Below are 25,589 nucleotides of genomic sequence, written 5' to 3' on the forward strand. Positions count from 1 at the left end.
ATAAGATTCACAGATCCATTTGTGCACCGAAGTCCAGATAGCAGCATATAGATGGGTGTAGTTTGGTTATGGGCTGGTGTAATTGTGCCCCCAGTAATACGTACATTCTCAGCAAAACACCTTATACACAGTACACCCAATTGTCCACCCCTTGCATAGGCCATTGATCCTGCTCCTCTATAGTCATAGGAGAGGGGCACATCCAAACATCTTCTGTTGATTTACACTATTTTACACACCCCTCCATTGATTCCCAGTGAGCTCCTCCTCTTCTCATTATTTCCATAGGGCTTGTAGGGACCACCTTAGCTGCCATTCCATTTCCAGGTACCACGGTAGCTATTACACAGGTGCTGGCCTCCTAGTTGAGCATTTTGCATTCCCATACACATCTTCCCCCCCAAGGTCAGCCTTTTGAAGAATAGTCACTTTTAGGTCAGAAATCGAGTGACCAGAGAGATTGAAGTGTTCTCCAACTGGTTTATGAATGTTATAATTCTTGACATCTGATTTGTGTCCATTTATTCTTTTACGTAGAAACTGTCCAGTTTGACCAATGTACATGGCAGAGGGGCATTGCTGGCACATGATGGCATATATCATCTGTCCTGTGATTATTCTCCTATCTCTCTTCGTTCTGTCCTCCACCACTGTCTCTGGAATTACTTGTGAGCCCCTTCCTCTTTATTTTTTTTTTTTTACTTTACAGCTTGTTTTATCTCCTTCTATCTCAGTGGTTTTGAAACTTTTGTACTGGTGACCCCTTTCACGCAGCAAACCTCTGAGTACAACCCACATTATAAATTAAAACCTTTTTTTTTTTTTATATTTAAGACTATTATAAATGCTGGAGGTGAAGCGGGGTTTAGGGTGGAGGCTGACAGCTCACGACCTCCCACGTAATAACCTCATGACCCCTTGAAGGGTCCTGACCCCCCGTTTGAGAACCCCTGCTCTATCTAATCCTGCACTACAGCATGCATCTCTGATATCATCTGTCCTTGCATGCCTCACCATCAGTTTAACATGACTCGTACTAAGCTCCTTCTGTTTTCTTTCACACCTTCTCAACTGCCCCTAGCTGTCTCTGTAGAAAACACCAACATCTTCCCTGTCACTCAAGACTTTAATTTGGGAGGTATTTTTTATTTCTCCTTCCTTACCTCACACACTTAAGCTATATGCAAATACTGTTGCTTCTTCAACCACAATATTTCTCTGGTCTGTCCTTTGTTTTCTATCCCTTCAGCTAAATATCTCATTTGGGCCCTCATGATTGCCTGACTTCATTACTGAAATGTTCTTCTTTCTGATCTTCCTTACACTCACATCACCCCTCTTCAATTCATCCAAAAGTTGCTGCTAACATAGGCTTCCTTGCCTGTTGTTTAGACCATGTCATCCCTCCACTGATGCTCCATCCACCTAAGGTTTGAAATGGTCACTGAAGTCTTTGCATAACTGCTCTGCCCTTGTCTCATTTCTCATCAGCCCACCACCTTTGCTGCCCCATCAATGCCAACTTCATTGGCCCATTTATCAGCTTCTCATACAAATGTATCTATGCTGTCTCCTGTGCTTACATCTATGCACAAGGTTTCTTCTAAAGACTAGCTACAGTTATGATGCCATTGGGGACGCTAACTTATGATGCCGATGGGGGTGATGAGATGTAAAGAGGATTAATTAGTATAGCTTTTCTATTTACAGAAAACCTCTTAATTGTTATGCTGTGGCCCATCCCCACCTTGACCACTATACTAATTTTTACCTTTTATTTATTTGTCTGTGAGTGTGAGCTTCTCAGGGGAAAGTACCTAGCATATTGTGAGTGCTATGTGAAACTTTAACAAAGCCACGGGCCAGACTTGTGATTTTTTTTTTTTTTTTGGTGGGCACTGTGAAGGGGGAAGGTGGTAAGAAAGGCACTTGGCTGTGGGAAAAACCACTTCATAACAGTTGTGAAAAAGTAGCTCTATGTTCAGACTACATGAAAGTAAAGCAGAGTTTTGTGTAGCTTCACTGGGGTAGTAGTGGTGCCATAACAATTTCTGCTATTCTCTGTTAAAGTGGTCTTGGGGTTTATCCCAGAAAGCCCAAGCTTAAGCTCAAGGAAAATGTGGGTTTTGTGTTTTATTAGGAAGTTCTTTACCTTAATCAGGGAGAAAAACAGAATTTGCCGTTGAATCAACAGCTCCCTTTTTGACTCTCTGGTATTGGAGATACCACATTATTTCTTTCCACCCATTAATAGTTTTGTTTGTTACTGACTGAATTGTTGACATAATTCTGTACTTGTAAACTGGCTGATCAGAACTATGGGAAGTGTTTCCTCACAACATTATCAGAAAGAAAGCAATATATCAGAGTCTTAATATATACAGGTTTCAGAGTAGCAGCCGTGTTAGTCTGTATTCGCAAAAAGAAAAGGAGTACTTGTGGCACCTTAGAGACTAACCAATTTATTTGAGCATAAGCTTTCATGAGCTACAGCTCACTTCATCGGATGCATAGATGAAGTGAGCTGTAGCTCACAAAAGCTTATGCTCAAATTGGTTAGTCTCTAAGGTGCCACAAGTCCTCCTTTTCTTTTTAATATATACACTGCAACTAGGAAGGTTGGAAATGTACTCTTTTCCTTATACCTTTTCATTGCATTAGATTAGATAAAGATTTGTGTGAGAAGGGCTTGGAATCTTTCAGGCAATATAGTGCCATGAGTGGGATAAACAAAGAACATCTTATTCTATATACTTCTAGTTGTGCCCTTGGCTTTACAGATAAAAGAATACATTGCTGCAAAGGCCAGTGATGACAGGCTATGCAACAACTTCCCGGCCCCCTCAACTCTCACATGCAAGGTGTTTCAAAATAAAATGCTTGGAGCTAATCTCAAAGCAATTATTTTCATAGTCCTGTTGATAAAACTTGGTTTTCCTAATATATCTCTGAATATATGGATGATTTGTTACTTACCAGATGGAATGCTGCATAGGGAGTTACTCTATACAACGTTGACCTTAGTTACCACACAGTGGTGAGATACTTTGCAGTTATACTTGTCTGAAATGTTAAAAATAGTACAGCAGGTATATTTGTGTTCCATTGATCTTTTATCAGTTAATTCACCAGTTTATAATTAAACACAGAATTGTTTCATCTTAACTTATTAAATACAGAAAACTAAACTTAATGTAGTAATTAAAATTGCAAATTAAAATGTACATGCATCAGAAAATAAAAAAACTAAAGTTCTTATTGTAGTGTTAACTTGCCCACTGTGTACATACTGGCTGTTAATGTATACATTTAACAGCCTAAATTGTAATAAAAAAGACTACATACTTACACTGTGGCTGAATTATTGCTGATCTTCATTTCCTTGCTCTCTGTTTAGTATAGTACATGGACCTTACAGTTGATGAGCTGTGACAACAAGTAACAGGTCCCTTCCTTGAGCAGGAGTCAGTGTGAAGGCATAGTGGTTATACACACAGCACAATACAATACTCAGCAAGTGGAACATGAAGTATAGTCGTAGCTGCAATGTGTTGTTGAATAATGGGTTTGAAGCATTTGTGCTGTTAGTCTTAAGATTTCAGATTTAAGTCAATTATATGTAGTTTCTCCTTTTGGGACAGAATGGGGCATGATCCTTTTAAGCGTGGCATTGGAGTTGTATAACTGGTGTCTGGAACTCAGCAAGTTTTATTTTTAGCCGCTTAATACATATGGCAAATAATGATCCATAGCATTCTAATTACCCTTTTGTGTGTGTGTGCATCTCAACTGCCCAGCATACGTGGGCTTGAAAAATTATGCCCATTAGTCAGTAGTAAATGGGAAGTTTCCCCTCATGAGTTTGGGGACTTACCCCATAAAATTCTGTGGAATGTAAATTTTGATTAAAGTAAGTCTCCAGCCTTTTAAATGTAAAGTGCAGTGATGTCCTCCAGAGTCTGCAAACCACACAACCACAGAGCCGCCGCTGCTGCTCACTTCTTCTGCAGCAGAACAAAATTAATGACTATTTTCACTGCAATTCAGTAAGCTGGGGTAATAGTAATGGCAACAACAAAAACCTTATGCAGCAATAAGTCTTAAAATCCAGGTCTACAGACTCCGTCTCTCAGAGCTCTCTCTATGGCACTAAAAATGGCTGTGTAGATATTTGGGCTCTGATTGGGGCTCAGGTTGTGTAACCCACCCTCCTCCCCAGGCTTCAGAGCCCAAGTTCCATCTCAAGCCCAGACATCTACATGGCTATTTTTAGCACCATAGCAGAACCGAGTCTGTAGACCTAGGCTCAGAGATTTTCTGTGTTGACATACCCAGTGAAACTGTCAGCAGTCAGTTTTATGCTCATGCTTGAGAAAGCTATGAGAAGCAGCAGAGGTGAGCACTACGTCTTGGAGGATGGGGACTCAAATGGATCCTGAGAATTGAGAAGAATAGCAGACTCTCTTCATAGTATTCAGAAAGTTTAGTCTCCCTTTCAACAGATAGAGGGGAGATGGTGCTTGAAACTTAGCCTCTGACTAGTAGGTGTCTGATAATATAAAAGATGGTGCCTCCAAGCAGGGTCCAGGGACAGTGGACCATGGACCTTGCTAGAAATCCCAGTGCTGTTTGTTTTCTTAGACTATAGGTAATGTTGGCTGACCTTCTCACCAGGGCATTCTGCTTCTTTTCCTCATGTATCTACCTCTGGTTAGTAAGTGTCGGGTAACTTTTTTCTCCCTAAGTCCTGCTGCATGCAGTTATACAACGTATGCAAGTAACTTTTTAGTTCTGAATGCAAAGGAACGTTTTTAATGGTGGCTCCCCCCCTCCCCCCATTGTGACCATTTCTCACTGAGGTCTAGCCCTACGTGAAGTTTGACGTTACGGCATTCAAACCATCTCTGAATTATCTGTATCAGAAATCTTTACAGTGTTAAATTTTTTTTTTTAACCTTTTAGCCTTTGAGTTATCTGAGGAGGCTGTCTTCAGACTTTAAAACGCAATCTGTGGGTTGAGACCAGACTTGGAAAGTCTTACCTTCAAATGAGAATTTTGCTGGAAATTATGCAAACTAGAAAAGATAGTCTTGCAACAATAACTACAAAACGCTGGAATAAAAACCTATAATATGCTGTTCCCAACCTACCTTGTGTGTAAAAACATTGTGTCAACCTGTAGATTTTAAGCTTGGTGGTGGTTTTTCAGTGCACGTGCTGTACCCTGAAATTGTCCACTTTGGTTTGCCCCTTACGAAAAGAGGGCAAGCTTATGTTAATGGGTCATGGTGTGGTGAAGATGTCAGCTGTCTTTCTACTTTTATTCCTTTCTTCTGAGGAAGTCTTCTCACTTACTATAGCTATACTTGTATAATTAGCCAAAAGGGCAAAATACACTTTCAATTAAATGCATTTCAGGGGTTACCGGTACTTTTTTGACTGACCTAATTATCTTTTGCAAGCTAACTTGAGTGCAACTGTGCATCACACATCTTTTCTTCTTTGAATTTCTTCCACTTGGAGAAGCTGGTGGAAAAGGCTTTCATTCTTTCCAACCTCTGCTCCTGGAAGCCAATTTTTACAAAGTGTGCTGCCATATGTCCTTTGCCTATTGATCTGAATTTTTATTCGAACTACCAGTTCATAGTCAGTGCTTGGAAAAATTTAATTGTACTGGTTCACCAGATACTGCAGGGCACAATTCTATATTGGGGGAGGAATGAAGAAGTCCTATTAGTTCATCCAATCCATTTTTAATATCCGTGATTTTATGAAGCATTTCTCTTCCATTGCATTTGATGTTATTGTATCAAACCTCCAGCCATCCTGGGAGTATTCGAGAGACACTGAATTTTTGACATTTAAAAAAAAAGGGCAGAACTTCTTACGGATCCTTTTCAGGCTGTCTGTGTACATCATAATGGAGCAAAAAGGGCACAAATCTTAACGCCTTTGTTTTTGAAGACCATCGTTAAATTTTTAAAGATTGCAAGTAGGGAAAAAAGCAAACACAGTTTCAACAGACCATACCCTATGTAGTACGAGAGTTGGAGATTTATCCTTTACAGTATTTTGAAGCTGGGATTCCAAGCTGCTTTTCATATGGTAGTTCCTAACTGTAGCTAAAGATAATAGCTGCTAAAATAAGGGGTAGGGGGCATGTGAGCTAACCTGGTATTCAGAACGTACTGATATTACGGGCTGGTGATTTGCTGAATGCTGTGTAGCACTGGTAAGTTAAGAAGCCCAGCTTTCCAAGAATACTTGTTTCTGAGATGTTGACATTTTTAAAACTGACTGATCCTGTGGTCTAAATGGTATTTTTTGTTAGTTGTCCAAGAAGGAATATTCAAAGTCCTGTACCTGAGATGACTATGTTAATTCCTTCCTTATTCATGAGCTATCGAAGCTATTTTAGTGCCATGGCCAATGCCAGCTGCTTTTTTTTTTTTTTTTTATTGCAGTGGTTCTTCAGACTCCACCCATTATTTTAAATAGGGACTTCAGGAAAATGCGCAGTTGCAAAAATAACTTCCTCCTCCTAAGGCAGTAAGCTGATCTGTAAGCCGAGGACTTGGTATATTATTCTCCTCCCCATGAATCACGCAGAACCCTCTTTATGTAAATACTTACTTTAATTGCATGCAGAATCCTCAAGCACTGCATCTTACTTCTGGTTTTATTCATTTTTAGTTATAGGGCTAAAATTTTGGACCCATAAGCAAGGTAAATTTTCTTCACTGTATTCAAATAAATGCAAATTAGTAGTATAACCCCCACATCCACCCACCCTATATCCCTGTTACAGGAAATGTGCAAACTTGTGCCTTCTTTTTTCTTTTGCAATGTTGTTTGCTGTCACTCAGATTTTGGTATTCATACAAGGCTTTCACCGAGCTTTTCTCCCTGCTTCGTTATGCAGTGATATGGAACAATGCACTTGGCTAAGGCAAGCAGGATTTGGTTCATGGTGTTGAATTTGTGATAGTACATTCATTTTCAGGACAATATTTGTCTTACCACATGCTTATGCAAGATTACAACTTCACAGTAGGATCACCAGGTGGAGAAGCTCATCTTTGCTTGTGAGGGAAAGAGCTGTTCTGAAATAACTCCAAAGGCAGTATAGAAAGAAAAAGACTTTAAAGTTGCCTTTGTGTAGGTTTTCAAGACTGGATTTGTTTATCTTTAATATGCATTGATGAAGCTTCTAAAGAATTTGGTTTATAAATTGTTTATTAGGTGGGGAAAAATGCAGGATATTTCTAATGTTGGCTATATAGTCTTGCTGTGGTGTCTGTATGTTCCTGTATCACCAAGATCAAGCCAATGAAAACAGATTTTTAAAAAAATCTAAATTGAGATTATGCCAAAATTGTATTGGAAATAATAGAAAATGCAAACTGTATGTTTTCCCCCTGAGAATGCTGCTGTCAAGTTTCCACGAAACTCCTTAGAACTGTCCCCTTGTCTTTTTTTCTGCTAGAAATGTGAAATGGCTTGTTCTTTTCACTATGTTGAACTTCAAAGTCCACTCATAAATCGTCAGATTTTATTAAATGCAATTTCCCGTTGACAAACCAGTTTGAGTGAAGGACACCCTTTAAGCAATTACTTAGCAAATTGCTATAAGTGTCGATGGTGGATGGCAAGATCGTTATTTCTTACAGCAGCACTGTGGAGGTTGAGGTCTTGCAATAGCTGTGATGTTTTGTGTCCTCAAGTTCTAACTTTAGAAACTGTAAAAGGAGGAAAAATTTCTTTCATTTGAGACAGCTACTCATCAGACTCTAGGGGAGCGCATAGGAGGAGGGGCAGCTTCCTCTGTGGAATTGTCCTGAGGTCTCTAATTTGATGGTTCTGTCTTGCTTTTTTCCCTCACCCTAATTTCACATTTTGATGAAGCTAAAAATAAATTAATTGGAACTAACTTGCAGATAACTCTTATAGATATAATCTAATACTGTTCTAATAAGACTTCAAAATATTCTATTATTTAGGTCTTGTGATTTCAGAGCTACAATGGAATTCAAGGAGTCTGTGAAGCAGATTGTATTTACTGCTGATTATACAAAAATGTGAATGAAATAATTTGTATTATTTCAGCTACAGAGAAAACTACTCTGAAAATAGGGTGTTTTCTTTGGTGTGAATAGGTCAGTATTAGAGATTGTGATTTGAGAACTATTGAAAAAGAGAAAAAGCATCTCAGTATTGATATTCAGATAGATTTAAACACAAATGATTTACATGTCATGTGGAGTATCCTTACTTATGATGGATAGTTCTGTTTTCTAGCCAAATGCCTGCTATTTTCAAATAGATGTTTTGAAGCACTTTAATTAAAACACTTTCAGTGGTGGTTAAAGGTATGGATTTTTCTCCCATAATAGGTCTATATTTGTAGCTGTCAGATATCAACAGGTATGCTGTTATACCTGCTACCGATTTGCCAGTTCTGTTAGGTTTCAAGATATGTAATGGCTTTGTATGTTGTCATAGCTGCAGTGAAGGTACCTGTCTAATCCTGTGAAAACAAAGTAATAAATGAGTCTTAGAATCAACTGACTGCAAAGATGACGTAATTGTAATCCTATGACATTGATCAATTCATAAATGGTTTGTAAACAAACTTTTTCAAGATTGTCAGTTTCATATTGCCTCATCGATAATATATTAATTCAAGTGTCAATTCATGCACTCTAAATTACACTTAAATTATGTTGAAATTTTGCAAATACGGTGTAAGAAGTAGGGGACCACTTCATGAAGTAGTAGGTGTGGGATCATTGCATTAGTGTTATGTTTAGTGCCTGAAGAACAACAGAATGCAAGACATTCATTCCCCTCCATTACTGAGAATAGTTTTGTAGTGCTGTACAATCAAGACTGCTCCTTCCCTTCCTACCAGAAGTGTTGAGTTGTGTGAGCATGCAGAACAGATGCACATACGCAGTATAGAAGGTCTTATAGAAGGAAGGGAGAAGTATGGTCACCTAGTGGGTATGTCTACACTGCAATAAAACATCTTCAGCAGTTCTATGTTAGCTGACCCAGGCTTGTGGGGCTATAAAATTGCAGTGTAGATGTTCGGGCTCAGGTAGGAGCCTAGACTCTGGGACCAGGGAGGGTCCCAGAGCCCAGGCTCCTGACTGAGCCAGAACATCTACACTGCAACTTCATAGCTGCACAGGCCAAGCCCTGCGAGCCCTAGTCAGCTGACATAGGCCAGCCATGGATGTCTTATTGAAGTGTAGACATACCCCAGTGACTCTTCCAGACTGGCTTTGTCTTCTGAGGTATTGCCTCAGGATGTGAAAGTCCTTCGGGTACAGACCCAAGCGCACAGGAGACCCTGTGCTCAAATAATAAGGACCCTATAATAGCAAGAGAATAACTTGTAAAAAAGCTCATGAGAATTCTTTGCTAATCTACAGACACAACAAAGTTACCCTAAGAAATATCATTAAGTGGTTATGTCTACACTACGAAATTAGGTTGATTTTATAGAAGTTGATTTTTAGAAATCTATTTTATACAGTCAATTGTGTATGTCCCCACTAAGCACATTAAGTTGGCAGAGTGCGTCCTCACTACCATGGCTAGCATTGACTCACGGAGCAGTACACTGTGGGAAGCTATCCCACAGTTCCCACAGTCTCCGCTGCCCATTGGAATTCTGGGTTATGCTCCCAATGTCTGATGGGGCAAAAACATTGTCGTGGGTGGCTTTGGGTACATGTCGTCATTGGAATTCTGGGTTATGCTCCCAATGTCTGATGGGGCAAAAACATTGTCGTGGGTGGCTTTGGGTACATGTCGTCAGTCTCCCCTCCCTCCCTCCCTCCGTGAAAGCAACTGCAGACAATCATTTTGCACCTTTTTTCCTGGGTTACCCATGCAGACGCCATAGCACGGCAAGCATGGAGCCTGCTCAGCTCACCGCTGCTGTTGCGAGCATTGTAAACACCTCGTGCATTATACTGCAGTATGTGCAGAACCTGGCTAAGAGACGGCAGCACGAGGATGATTGTGAGGAGGACATGGACACAGACGTTCCTGAAAGCATGGGATGTGGCAATTGGGACATCATGGCAGCAGTGGGGCTAGTTGATAGGGGGAGGGATAGCTCAGTGGTTTGAGCATTAGCCTGCTAAACCCAGGGTTGTGAGTTCAATCCTTGGGGGGGAGGCATTTAGGGATATGGGCCAAAAATTGGGGATTGGTCCTGCTTTGAGTGGGGGGGTTGGACTAGATGGACCTCCTGAGGTCCCTTCCAACCCTGATATTCTATGATACAGTGGAACGCCGATTCTGGGCCCGACAAACAAGCAGAAACTGGTGGGACCACATAGCCTTGCATGTATGGGATGATTCCCAGTGGCTGCGAAACTTTCGCATGCATAAGGCCACTTTCCTGGAATTCTGTGAGTTGCTTTCCCCCACCCTGAAGCGCGGGAATACCAAGATGAGAGCTGCCCTGACAGTTGATAAGCGAGTGGCGATAGCCCTGTGGAAGCTTGCAACGCCTGACTGCTACTGGTCAGTTGGGAATCAATTTGGAGAGGGCAAATCTACTGTGGGGACTGCTGTGATTCAAGTAGCCAATGCAATCACTGACGTTCTACTATCAAGGGCAGTGACTCTGGGAAATGTGCAGGTCATAGTGGATGGCTTTGCTGCAATGGGTTTCCCTAACTGTGATGGGGCGATAGACGGAACCCATATCCCTGTCTTGGCACCGGACCACTTTGCCAACCAGTACATAAACTGCAAGGGGTACTTTTCAGTGGTGCTGCAAGCGCTGGTGGACCACAAGGGACGTTTCACCAACATCAACGTGGGATGGCTGGGAAAGGTGCATGACACTTGCATCTTTAGGAACTCTGGACTGTTTGAGCAGTTGCAAGAAGGGACTTACTTGCCAGACCAGAAAGTTACTGTTGGGGATGTTGAAATGCCAATAGTTATCCTTGGGGATGCAGCCTACCCCTTGCTCGCATGGCTTATGAAGCCATACACACGCAGCCTGGACAGTAGTAAGGAGCAGTTCAACTATAGGCTGAACAAGTGCAGAATGGTGGTAGAATGTGCCCTTGGACATTTAAAAGCTTGCTGTTGCTGTTTGCTGACTAGGTTAGACCTCAGCGCAACCAATATTCACATTGTTATTGCTGCTTGCTGTGTGCTCCATAATATCTGTGAGAGTAAGGGGGAGATGTTTATGGCGGGGTGGGAGGTTGAGGCAAATCGCCTGGTTGCCAGCTTTGAACAGCCAGACACCAGGGCGATTAGAAGAGCACAGGTAGGCACGTTGCACATCAGAGAGGCTTTGAAAACCAGTTTCATGACTGGCCAGGCTATGGTGTGACAGTTGTGTGTGTTTTCTCCTTGATGCAAACTCGCTCCCTTCGTTGATTTTAATTCCCTGTAAGCCAACCACCCTCCCCCCCCCCCCTTCAATCACAGCTGGCAACGGAAATAAAGTCACTATTGTTTTGAAACCACGCATTCTTTCTTTATTAATTTAAAAAAAAAAAAGGGAGATAACTGATAAGGTAGCCCGGGTGTCCATCCCCAGACACGTTAACAGACTTTTCCAGTAGCTGTACTGGCCGTGAATCCCAGTCTTCAGAGAAAATCAAACATTAAACACTATTGCTTTTAAACCCTGTACTGTAGTTACAAATGTGCACTCACCAGAGGTGCCTTCTCCACCTTCAGGATCGGGGATCCCGCCTTGGGAGGGTATTGGCTCCAGGGTGATGAAAAGATCCTGGCTGCCGGGGAGAACGGATTCACCGCTTGCCTGCTGCGCATTCTCCTCCTCCTCCTCCTCCTCCTCTTCCTCATCCACAAAATCCTTCTCTGTGTTGCGTGAGACTCCCCCCTTGCAGGTGTCCATGGACAGTGGTGGGGTAGTGGTAGGGTCCCCCCTAGAATGCCATGCAGCTGATCATAGAAGTGGCATGTATGAGGCTTTGACCCAGAGTGACCATTTGCCTCCATTGTCTTTTAGTAGGCTTGCCTGAGCAACTTGACTTTCACACAGCACTGCTGTGTCCCCCTGTTGTAGCCTCTGTCCATCATACCCTGTGCGATTTTGGTATATATATTAGCATTTCTTCTTTTTGATCGGAGTTCTGCCTGCACAGATTCGTCTCCCCATACAGCAATCAGATCCAGTGTCTCCTGTTCGCTCCATGCTGGAGCTCGTTTGTGATTCTAGGGGGACTGCTTGGTCACCTGTGCTGCTGAGCTCGCCACGCTGACCAAAGAGGAAATGAAATTCAAAAGTTCCCGGGGCTTTTCCTGTGTACCTGGCTAGTGCGTCGGAGTTGAAAGTGCTGTCCAGAGAGGTCACATTGGCGGGATAGCTTCCGGAGGCCAATAATGTCAGTTTGCGTCTGCACTCTCCCAAATTCGACCCAGCAAGGTCGATTTTAGCGCTACTCCCCTCGCCAGGGAGGAGTACAGAAGTCGATTTAAGAGCCCTTTAGGTTGACGGAACGGGGTTGCTTGTGTAGACACATTCATTATAAAATCGACCTAACACGGCTAAATTCGACCTGACCCTGTAGTGTAGACCAGGGCTTAGTAATGACTTTTGATTAAAAAAACATGTATCGTCTTATTCACATACTAAAAGTTACTTTCTAACCTGCTGAAATAACTGAAATGTAATGGGGTATGCTGTTTTGGGTGGGGCTGATAGGACAGCCAATATTTATTCGTCATTGCAATGTAATGAAATGTCTTAGTAAATTGGGGCAGGGGAAATCAGTGGGGCAGGGTGGAATGTTGTCTGAGGCCAGATCTACACTAAAAACTCTTGCCGATACGTCAATTAGGGGTGCTTTTTTAATGATGTTTTTATACCGGCCGAAGCTCTGTGTAGATGCAGTTATACCAGTTATTTGTTGCTTGCTTGTTTTTTTTGTCCAGGAAACCAGTATAAGCTGTAGCAGCTGGAGAACATTTTTTGCTGGTAGAAATTGCATCTACCCTAGGTGGGTTGTCTGCCATTTATAACTATACTGGCCAACCTTTTGTAATATAGCCTGGACCCAAGAGAGGACCCAGAAGCCAGTAACCTCTTAGTTCTGATCTCAGCTTTGATAGCCACTGTATGGCCTAGGGCAAGTCAGTGTAACCTGTCTTTGTTATCTAGCAACTTGGGCTAATATTTCATACCTTTGTGATATAGGTGGGTATCAGGAGGTTTAATTAATGCATGTTTGTACAGTGCTTTAAAAACACAAAGCACTATGTAAGTTGAAGGTAAGGGCTGACTGGGTCATGAATGGTGATTTGGCTTTCACCATTTCAGGCCGTTGCTTTGAGCACTGAAATCTTAAATCCTTGCACTGTGAATACTGTGTACTCATACACTTAAATAGTTAACCTGAGCTGCACCTTTCCCCTGTAGCGCTTTCCACATAAAAGTGTGTGGGATTTTTAGGGACTGACTCATGGTATCTGCAGGGTAATGTGTGGTCCTAGAGTAATTGTTGTCTACTGAAGTACAACTGAATCACTGTTAAATATGGTAAGTCAAGTAACGCATTGCCATTATCATTGATATGTAGCTATGAGGATCATGAAGTCCCTGTTCTAGGCCTTCCAGAAGCACTTGAACTTCAGCTTCATTCAGTAGTAGTCTCTGTAAATCTTTCTCATGCACGCGCGCGCGCGCACCCAGATTATCTGGTAATTATACCACACAAAAAAACAACTGAAAGGCAAAGACTTTTCTCCTTGACTGGTGAGCTGCCTTTCTCATACACGACCATAATTGTCATCTGAGAATGTTGCCTTCCCCACTTCATTTCCTTATGGATGTCCAGCTGCTAGTTTAAACTCAGTGTGGCCAAAACAAAGTGCTTAATCTTTTCTTCCCAGCTCTCCACCTCCCTCCTCTCTTAGTTGCTGTGGTCAGTAACTACCATCCTCTCTATTGCTCAGGCCCATAAACCTGTGTTGTCTTTTTGACTCCGTCCTCTCTCTAGATACACCTATCCAGGCAGTGTCAGAATCTCCCTGCTGCTTCAGGCACAACATTTCTGTGATCTGACCTTCCACATTTTGAAAACTCTCAGCCAGGCCCTCATCAGTTCATGTCTCAGATACTGCAACTTTCTCCTCTCTGACAAATGGGATCTCTGCCCCAGTTATTTTCATTCCAGACACTGCTGCAATTCAAAGCTAATTTGAAAAGACTAGAACTTCTGACAAACCCAAATCAGCCAGCTGTAATTGAGACATTGATCCCTGTTTACATTCCAAGAGAGATACCAACCTATATTGCTTATTTGTCATATTTTTCTAACCAGCACTTTCACTCTCTCTCGTGTCTCCACTTCTTCATGAGAGAAGCGACCTGTAAAAAAATCTGCAAAGTCAGTGTTGTCCTTCTTCAGATCTCACCTCTGTTAGTTTGCTTACAAAACACTTGACCATGTCTGAGAAGTTGGTGTGCTGTGACAAATGCATGTCATCTCAGTCTTAGGCCATCTTGCCCATTTGTATTGTATTTATCTGGTTTTTATGGTCTTATGCTTGGATCTGTTAGATTTGGATGGTGCCTAGAACAATTGGGGCTAGAGCCTGAAGATGCTACTGCAATAGAAATAATTAAAACTTGAACAGGATGTTAACAAATGGGGGTGGCAACTTTCTTGTCAACGTAGCACGAAATAAACAATTTGAAGAAATGATTAATTGGTCTGTCCTGGCTTTGGAATCTTTGACATCTCGTGTGACCTCTTCTAAAAGAGAGAACTTCCCCAATATATAATTCTTAGAGCAGACCTTTTAGAAAAACAGCCAATCTTGATTTAAAAATTGTTGGTGATGGAGAATGCGCCACGACCCTTGGTAAATTGTTTTAGTGGTTAATATCTCTCACCATTAAAAAATTATGCTGTATTTCCAGTCTGAATTTGTCTGGCTTCAACTTCCAGCCATTGGATCATGTTATACCTTTCTCTGCTATACTGAAGAGCCCATTATTAAATGCTTATTCCCCATGTAGGTCCTTACAGACCGTAATCACGTTGCCCCTTAACCTGCTCTTTGTTAAGCTAGATTGAGCTCCTTGAAGTTATCAGTGTAAGGCATGTTTTCTAATCCTTTAATCGCTCTTGTGGCTCTTCTCCAAATCCTCTCCAGTTTATCAACAACCTTCTTGTATTGTGAGCACCAGGACTGGACATAGTATTCCAGTAGAGATCGCATCAGTGCCAAATAAAGAGGTAAAATAACCTCTCCGAACCAAAATACCCTGTTGATGCATCCCAGGCTCGCATTAGCTCTTTTGGCCACAGCATCATATACAGAGCTCATGTTCAACCAATTATCCACCACAACCCTCAAATCTTTTTCGGAGTCACTGCTCCCCATCCTGTAAGTATGGCCTACATCCTTTGTTCCTAGATGTGTACATTTACAGTTAGACATACAAAAATGGATATTGTTTGTTTGTGTCCAGTTTTTACCAAGCAACCTTGATAACTCTGAATGAGTGACCTCTCCTCTTCAATATTTGCCACTCCCTTAATTTTTGTGTCATCAGCAAACTTCGTCATTGATTATTTTGTTTTTTTCCAGGTCCTTGATAAAGCTGTTAAATAGCATAGGTCCCTGCGGGACCACACTGGAAACACACCTGCTTGATGATGATTCCCTGTTTACAGTTACATTTTGAGATCTATCAGTTAGCCAGTTTTTAATCCATTTAACGTGTCCCATGTTAATTTTATATCAGTCTAGTTTTTTAATCAAAATGTCGTGCAGTAAAAGTCAAACACCTTCCAGAAGTCTACGTATACTACATCAACACTATTACCTTATCAACCAAATGTTAATTTGTGTTAATTATATTACCTTCCTTTAATTCTTTATTAATCGAGTCCATCGCCCATTCCCTTATCTTTCCTGGGATTGATGTCTGACTGAAGCCTGTAGTTACCTGGGTCATTTTGTTTACTCCTTTAAAAAAAATTGGCACTATGTCCTGAGTGTGCACTGAATGGACCTAATTTGTAGGTCCACTACTTGATTCTGTAAGTGGGGCTAATACAAGAAAAGCATCTGTACAAAGAAAACTGTGTTCCTATTTTGAATTCTGAGGTATGACTGTATCTATCTCATGCTCTAGGCACTTCTGCTATGCATTAAAAGAACAGTTAATCAAATAGCAAACCTAGCAGCTAATCCACCAGCAGTTCTCAACAAAGCTCCCATCTTACATAGATGAAGAAGACCAAGCTTTCTAGTTTACACAGAGCTCTTCTTCAAGTTACATGCTTTGTTCAGGGGCAATACCTTCTGTAAGCTAGCAGAACAAAAATAACAGCATCCCATCATTTTAACAGGAAACTGTTACAGTGAGGCAAATGGTAAGGAAAAATATCAGTTTTTGCTTATCTTGTCTGTATGCTTCTTGCATCAGCAAATGCTGAAGGAATTTTAATCTGTCCATTGAGAAGGCTGAAATCAGTAGAAATGTGGATTGAGGGCTGCAGGCAAAGCTTGTCACTGCAATTTTGATGGTGCTTCAGTTATAATGTAGGCAAAAAGTGGAGGCCTACTGCAGAAGAAACACAATCACAACATTTGTGTTAAACCTCGTGATGACCATAAAGTAAATATTTTGGACACTTGAACATAAGTAACTAAGGCTAGTAATCATTTGCATAGAATAAGACACACTTTTCAAGATAAATACATGATCTGAATGTGTATGACATCATCTTGATATTTTTGGGAGTTGAAAATCAGGTCGTTAATTGTCACATACATTAAGTGTTCGTATTGAGAAGTCTTGCTTGACACTTTGCTTTTGTGGAGCTGTAAACCTGATTTAGTACAATTCAGGATGTAAGTAAAGATATGAAAACAGACTTAATTCATCCATGTAACCTTTTAAATACCTGTTAAAATCATGGCTTTCATATTTCCTTTGAGAGACAAGGTTGGTAAGATAATATCTTTTATTGTACCAACTTCTGTTGGTGAGAAAGAAAAGCTTTCAAGCTTACACAGAGCTCTTCTTCAGGTCTGGGAAATGTACTTAGAGCAATGTTTCTCAAATGCGGCTGCCAGGGACTTTTCGTGGGGGCATGAAAGCCTGGTGATGGGGGTGGGGGGCAAAGCATCATCCCTTCCCTCTCCCTCCCTCCCTGTTGCTCCTGGATGTGCTGCCCTGCACCACCTCTGGAGACAGATGGGGCACAGCGCTGCAGGAGCAAGGTGAGTTCTTCCCAAACCCCCTCCTCGCCAAGGTGGGTCTGCAGGCTCCAGCGGCAGGACTGCGGGAGCCTGCCCATGCAGCCCCGGGCTCCGTCCACGGGGCAGTGGATACTGACCCCTCCGGCCACGTGGTCCTGGGCTCCAGCTGCGGGGCTTCAGCCTCTGGTTCTGGCTGTGTGGCAGCAGGTGCTGGCCCCCGACTCTTGTCCCTGGGTCCAGCCATGCAGTGGCGGGTGCTGGCCCCAGGCACCGACCCCCAGCCGCATGGCAGCAGGCTCCAACCGCAGGGCTTCAGGCGCCAACCCCAGGTTCCAGCTGCAGGGCTTCAGTCTCTGGCCCCCAGTTCTGGCCTTGTGGTGGCAGGTGCTGGCCCCGGACTCTGGCTGTGCAGTGGCGCACGCTGGTCCCAGGTGCCGAACCCCAGTCCAGGTGTGCGGCAGCAGGCTCCGACTGCGGGGTTTCGGGCTTTGATCCCTGTTTCCAGCCGTGCGTTGACAGGTGCTGAGCCCCATCTCCGGCCGCACGGCCCCAGCCCTTAGGCGCTGATACCCTGCCCCAGCTACATGGCAGCAGGCACCGACCCACAGCTCTGGTCCCGGGCTCCAGCCATATGGTGGTGGGAACTGGCCCCAGGTGCTGACCCCTGGCCTTAGCCACACAGCAGCGAGTGCTGGCTTCAGCCGCACATCGGCGGGCTCTGACTCCCGGCTCCAGGCTCTGGCTGTACGGCAGCAGGCTGTGGCCCCAGGCGCTGACCTAGAGCTCCAGCTGTGCATCAGTGGGCTCCAATCCCTGGCTCCGGCCATGCGACAGCAGGGCTCATCACCCACCTCCCTGGCCCCCCGCCACCTCCTACAGCCCTATATCCATCCTGCCCCCCATCGTCCCAGGACACTGCTGCCTTCCTGGCCTCACATCCATCCCACCATCGCCTCTGGCCCCAGTTGGCTCCCCTTTCAACCCTTCTCTCCCCCGCCCCCAATCCAGGGATGGGTCCTGGGACTTACTAGCTACCTGGAAGGCTGTAAAAAGTGATACCTGTATGTTGGTTAATATCACTTTTCACAGCCTCCCAGATAGCTACTAAGTTTCCTGTGAAAAGTGACATTAACAAATATACACACATCACTTTTCACAGCATTATTTTTATTATTGAATCTGGCAAAAAAACCCTACACATCCAAATCATTGTAATTTATATATGTATCTGTGCATATTTACTTGTTTTTCTTAAAGTGAATTAAGTATTTTAGGGGAAAGTGTCAGTGTGGCCACCAAAAAATGTGTTCGTAGAACCACTTTTAGAGTGTCACAGCTCAAATACAAGGCGGAACAATTGTTCGGCATAAGTTGTTAACACATTTCAAGAGACCATTCAAGGTGAATTGGCCCGTTAACACTCCTTCACTAATAGGGAGTAAAAGGAGTTGGAGAACAGCTGGGTGGGGTGGGGGAGGGTTATTTGTGGATTATAGATAAGGCTACCTTTTAGTCATGGGTTTTTTTAGTAAAAGTCATGGACAGGTCACAGGCAGTAAACAAAAATTCATGGACTGTGACCTGTCCATGACTTGTACTATATACCCCTGACTAAATCTTGGGGGTAGGGCAGTCCAGGGGTGCCCCCGGTGCTCGGGGGTGTGTGTGGTGACCCAGGGGGCACTATGGGTGCTTGGGAGGGGCTGGCTGGGATGGGGGGGGCGGTTGGAGGGGCTGGCAGGCTCCCCTACCTGGCTCCACACGGCTCCCCAGAGGCGGCGACATGTCTCTCCCTCAGCTCCTAGGCAGAGGTGCGGCCAGGTAGCTCTGCGTGCTGCCTCCACCCCGAGCGTCGGCTCCACAGCTCCTATTGATCAGGAACTGCGGCCAATGGGAGCTGCGGGAGCAGTGCCTCCGGGTGAAGGCAGTGCTCAGATCTGTCTGGCGGCTTCTCCGCCTAGGAGCGGAGGGAGGGACATGTCGCCGCTTCCGGGGAGCCCCCTGAGGTAAGTGCTGCCCAGAGCCCTCACCCCCTCCTGCTCCCCAGCTCCCAGCCTTGAGCCCTCTCCCAAACTCCTGCTGCTGCTGGAGGAGGAGGGCGCAGTGGCCCGAGTCTGCCCCAGCAACGGCCAGGATGGCTGGCCCAGGAGCTGCTCAGGCAGCCCCCAGACCAGCTGCTGCAGAAATCAGAGGTCCCAGAAAATCACAGAATCCATGACAAACTCGCAGCTTTAATTATAGATTGTTGTAATAAGCCATTAATCCAGTGTCTTTTTTTTCAGTCCATGTTTTTTAGAGTCTGGCAAAGTTATGAATTTAAGCTCCCAGGCTTGTCTTTAGAAAGTGTTGTGTAGGTTTCCTTTGAGGATGTGGACTGAGAGGTCAGATGTAGGGTGATCATTTTGTGAAAAGTGTTTATCCACAGGTGATACGGTGTTTTTTGTCTTACTGTTTTCCTGTGAGCTCTCTTGAGAATGTAAGGACTGTCTGGGTTCACTCACATAGTTGTTGTTGGGGCATTTAGTGCACTGGGTGAGGTACACCGCATGTTGTGATAGGCATGCGTAGGACCCATGGATCTTGAAAGTTGTGTTGTGGGAAGTGTTTGTTGATCATTGTAGCAGTGGAGATTTGTGTCTGCAGCTTTTGCATCTGTTGTCCTGGAAGGCTTTGGGGCTGTCCAGTGACTTAGCAAATGAAATGGATTGCCTGTGGTAGCTGTGAGTAATTCCAAATCCTTGTCAACGCTCTTCCAGAGTACATCCAATGGCTTTTAAAAAATTGTATTACAAGATTTCATTTGAAACTCATCAGCTTCTTCTCTTTCTGTTAGCACTACCGGTAAATAAAAAATTATTGTGAGATTTAGCAAAGCCAGAAAAGATCCCTGGAGAGAGCTTTAAAGACATTGAGCATGACATCACATGAACTTAATTTGCGCAAATATGACTTAATGCAAAAATCTCACTGCAGATGTTGTTTTAAGTGTAAGGGTGGCATCATTTGAAGACGGTTGGTTTGCATGGGTGTAGCTGAGGGCATCATTTGGCCTGCAAGCACCTCTTGTAGTGGTGATAATGAGAGATGAAAAGAACCCAGCTTGACTGTCGGGGTACGTCTACCTGCAGCTGGCCCATGACCCTCCTACCTCTCAGGATCCTAGCCCAAACCTGGAAGTCTACAGTACTATTAAACAGCCCTGCGGCCCGAGTCAGTTGGTATGGGCGCAGCCACAGGTGTCTAATTGCAGTGTAGACATACCCTCAGAGCCCAGAGTGAATTTGTGTGGTTGGCAGATAGATTTGGTCTACATGGGAAAGTTATGTCTGTATAGCTAAACTGGTCAGGGGTGTGAAAACCCCCCACACCCCCAACTGACATAGCTATGCCAACATAACCCCCAGTATAGACGCAGCTATGTTGATGGCGCTTCCATCAATGTAGCTTAGTTGTTTGGGGAGGCGGTGTTCCTACACCAATGGAAAAAACCTTTGTCGGTGTATGCTACGTATACATTTCAGGGCTGTGCCAGCATAGCTGTGCTGGAAGAGTCTCCGTAGCATAGACATACTCTTAAGAAATGCAGCTTATTTGCAAACAGAGCAGACTTTATACAAAAGTCAATGAGGCAGTTAACAAGGAACCCCACACACTCAATGTCATTTTTTTAGGGAGAGAACCACAAAGTGCTTGAAAGACTGACTCTTGCTCCATGTCTTACTGCCATGGTCGCAGTTGGCAGAGGCACTTGTGCTGGAGTCCATTCAGTACAAAAGAGAAGGAGCTGTTTGCAGAGTGTTTTCCCGTTAGAGGCCCTCAACTTTGTAATCTATTCTCTCCCACCTCCCTGATATGAAAACCCAAATCTCATATTGTAGGGACCATTATCAGTTACCCAGGCTCTTGAGGGGAGAGGGGCACAATAGAAGCTGTTTTTGGGGAGAGGGAGAGTGTTGATTGGATTGTTTTTTATTGAGATTGGGTGGTTACGGTGGCTTAGAGATATTTAACAGCTGTTGGCTTTCGTTTTGCTGATTGTATTTTTAAATTTTGGCAGAGGCACCTAGAGCTGAGGGTAGGCACTTCTGTGTATATTGTTATAAATTGAAATAAATAATACATAAGCAAAGTACCGGAGAGCATTTCTGACTTGCCATCTGGAAGTGGTAAGAATATCTCTTTCAAACAGTTGACAGTGAAGTCTTACCCAGCTAAACACCTCATAGGCATGTTTTATGAACACAAAGAAAATCTTAGGAGAGATTTCTCACATTTAAAACTTCCTTTTTATTGGCAATCTGTTTGACCATGATATTGGGAACTTTGCTCATTGTTCACAGATTGCTAGGTGGCTTTTTAATCAGGTCAGAACTTCTGCAGTAATTCAGTCTCTCCTGTGTCCTTCAGCGTGTTTCATCTGTCCACTTAGGTGGGAATGTCTCTCCTCGTTCCTTCCAGTCCCACAGAATAAAGAGAAACTTATTGCTCAGTGGGAAGAGGGCTTTGCATAACTGAATAAAACTCTAGAAACTAGAAGGCAGATTTTATTCTTGTGGGGTTCCCCAGCTTGCCTTTTAAGGCTTTGTGTCATTGGGAGTGACATTATATGAAGAAGGAGAAGGTAGTGTTTGGAGTAAAGAGGTTCATGGCTCACTCCACAAGAGCAGCCTCTACCTTTTCAGCAGATAGAGTTGGGTATCCTTACAGTTTCATGGCACTAGAGTTGATGTGGGCAGCCTCTGTGGGTGCTAACTTCAAAAGCCAAGTCCATGCTGCAGGATGTCCTTTATAAGGTACCTTTCTGGTTCCTGGTCTGGAGTCAAATTCCAGAGGTTGCAGTTCCCAGAGTCTGGGTCTGCTGGAGTTCTTATCTGGAAACTTAAATTTCTTCCGGGTCCCCTCTATGCCAGGCCAGACTGAGTGGGGTCACCCAGCCAGTTCCTCTCATGGAAGGCAGTGATTCCCCAAGAGCTGTTACTTTATTTTCGTGTCAACAGCCACTGATGAGAGGACTCGGGCACAGCCTGGACAAATGCAGAAAGGCTTTAAAAATATTAACAGATACCATTGTAATGAAACTTCATTTCAAACGGGGTCTGTAGTTTGAATGCAGAGGATGAGGAAGATGCAGTTTTTCATTCATTGTATCTAGTTTGTAGTTTTCTAATAACTTTATTTGTACAGGGTATTTGTGTTTACAAATCAAGCTAAAGATGAGTCTTGAATACCCCAAACCATCTTACTAACACAACAGCCACGTACTACAGACTTTCTGCTTTTGATCAGTCTGCAAAGCTAGCTGCTGGAGATGGCAAATGTCAGCAAAGTTTACAATAGCTCAGCTTTGGCAGTTCAGTCTCCTGTTCTGATTCCTCATCTGAAACTCCAACAAACTCCAGTAATGAAAATTTAAGGTTTTGGCAGGTTGCCCTTCCTACACAAGAGGTTGGAATCTTTAGTTGTTTCTTTATATCCCAGTTTGTGCTCTCCCATAAAGGTATAGGAGGCCATTCTACACCTCTTCTGGACTACAGTCTGTGTTCTGTGATCTATGCCCTTACTGAATCATAGAATCATAGAATATCAGGGTTGGAAGGGACCTCAGGAGGTCATCTAGTCCAACCCCCTGCTCAAAGCAGGACCAATCCCCAACTAAATCATCCCAGCCTGGGCTTAGTCAAGCCTGACCTTAAAAATATCTAAGGAAGGAGATTCCACCACCTCCCTAGGTAACGCATTCCAGTGTTTTACCACCCTCCTAGTGAAAAAGTTTTTCCTAATATCCAACCTAAACCTCCCCCACTGCAACTTGAGACCATTACTCCTTGTCCTGTCCTCTTCTACCACTGAGAATAGTCTAGAACCATCCTCTCTGGAACCACCTCTCAGGTAGTTGAAAGCAGCTATCAAATCCCCCCTCATTCTTCTCTTCCGCAGACTAAACAATCCCAGTTCCCTCAGCCTCTCCTCATAAGTCATGTGTTCCAGACCCCTAAACATTTTTGTTGCCCTTCGCGGGACTCTCTCCAATTTCTCCACATCCTTCTTGTAGGGTGGGGCCCAAAACTGGACACAGTACTCCAGATGAGGCCTCACCAATGTCGAATAGCGGGGAACGATCACCTCCCTCGATCTGCTCGCTATGCCCCTACTTATACATCCCAAAATGCCATTTGGCCTTCTTGGCAACAAGGGCACACTGCTGACTCATATCCAGCTTCTCGTCCACTGTAACCCCTAGGTCCTTTTCCGCAGAACTGCTGCCTAGCCATTCGGTCCCTAGTCTGTAGCTGTGCATTGGGTTCTTCCGTCCTAAGTGCAGGACCCTGCACTTATCCTTACTGAATCTCATCAGATTTCTTTTGGCCCAATCCTCCAATTTGTCTAGGTCCCTCTGTATCCTATCCCTGCCCTCCAGCGTATCTACCACTCCTCCCAGTTTAGTATCATCCGCAAATTTGCTGAGAGTGCAATCCACACCATCCTCCAGATCATTTATGAAGATATTGAACAAAACCGGCCCCAGGACCGACCCCTGGGGCATTCCACTTGACACCGGCTGCCAACTAGACATGGAGCCATTGATCACTACCCGTTGAGCCCGACAATCTAGCCAACTTTCTACCCACCTTATAGTGCATTCATCTAGCCCATACTTCTTTAACTTGCTGACAAGAATACTGTGGGAGACTGTGTCAAAAGCTTTGCTAAAGTCAAGAAACAATACATCCACTGCTTTCCCTTCATCCACAGAACTAGTAATCTCCTCAGAGAAGGCGATTAGATTAGTCAGGCATGACCTACCCTTGGTGAATCCATGCTGACTGTTCCTGATCACTTTCCTCTCGTGTAAGTGCTTCAGGATTGATTCCTTGAGGACCTGCTCCATGATTTTTCCGGGGACTGAGGTGAGGCTGACTGGCCTGTAGTTCCCAGGATCCTCCTCCTTCCCTTTTTTAAAGATTGGCACTACATTAGCCTTTTTCCAGTCATCTGGGACTTCCCCCGTTCGCCACGAGTTTTCAAAGATAATGGTCAATGGCTCTGCAATCACATCCGCCGATTCCTTTAGCACTCTCGGATGCAACTCGTCCGGCCCCATGGACTTGTGCACGTCCAGCTTTTCTAAATAGTCCCTAACCACCTCTTTCTCCACAGAGGGCTGGCCATCTACTCCCCATGCTGTGCTGCCCAGCGCAGCAGTCTGGGAGCTGACCTTGTTAGTGAAGACAGAGGCAAAAAAAGCATTGAGTACATTAGCTTTTTCCACATCCTCTGTCACTAGGTTGCCTCCCTCATTCAGTAAGGGGCCCACACTTTCCTTGGCTTTCTTCTTGTTGCCAACATACCTGAAGAAACCCTTCTTGTTACTCTTGACATCTCTTGCTATCTGCAGCTCCAGGTGCGATTTGGCCCTCCTGATTTCATTCCTACATGCCCGAGCAATATTTTTATACTCTTCCCTGGTCATATGTCCAACCTTCCACTTCTTGTAAGCTTCTTTTTTATGTTTAAGATCCGCTAGGATTTCACCGTTAAGCCACCTGGTCGCCTGCCATATTTACTATTCTTTCGACTCATCGGGATGGTTTGTCCCTGTAACCTCAACAGGGATTCCTTGAAATACAGCCAGCTCTCCTGGACTCCTTTCCCCTTCATGTTAGTCCCCCAGGGGATCCTACCCATCCGCTCCCTGAGGGAGTCGAAGTCTGCTTTCCTGAAGTCCAGGGTCCGTATCCTGCTGCTTACCTTTCTTCCCTGTGTCAGGATCCTGAACTCAACCAACTCATGGTCACTGCCTCCCAGATTTCCGTCCACTTTTGCTTCCCCCACTAATTCTTCCTTGTTTGTGAGCAGCAGGTCAAGAAAAGCTCCCCAAAGAATGGAAGAATAGCTCTCCCAAAGATCCTTTTAAATGCCTAAACTTTTGGTAGGGAGATGCTACAAGCATTAGGTTCCTGGAAACTTATTGAAAGAGCTTTGTTGTCTCTGCAACTTTATTATTTTTAAAGTGAGGTGTACTTTTTTCAACCTTGGATCTAAATCAAAATTTTGATCTGTGAACAAAATTCTAGTGCTATACTTAATTTTGCTTTGTAGTCAATTTGCATTCTTCCCCTAGCTGTCCTAGGGAAGAAGCGTAGCTTAAACACCTCTTCATAATTTTTTAATTATAATGAGCCACTATAAGTAGAACAGACTTTATGAAATGTACACTTGTGGGCAGTAGTTAGCCATTTTTATAGTACAGACGGTTAAGTCCAGCCTTTTATCCATTGAGGTATTTCTGTCATCTGAAACAGCAGCAGAGTCTCTTTCTTGAGAGTTTTAACTTAACTCCAGACTCCTTCCTTTTA

The 25,589-nt window shown here is 43.8% G+C and overlaps 1 protein-coding gene across 2 annotated transcripts in view; it reads left to right on the plus strand.

The window, feature by feature from the left end:
- Positions 1-25,589, plus strand: part of SLC44A1 (solute carrier family 44 member 1) — a 102,383-nt gene that overhangs the window by 9,609 nt on the left and 67,185 nt on the right. The gene's annotated exons all lie outside the window — the stretch shown is intronic.

This window comes from Natator depressus, chromosome 5 (assembly GCF_965152275.1).
Source record: "Natator depressus isolate rNatDep1 chromosome 5, rNatDep2.hap1, whole genome shotgun sequence".
Lineage (NCBI taxonomy): Eukaryota > Metazoa > Chordata > Testudines > Cheloniidae > Natator > Natator depressus.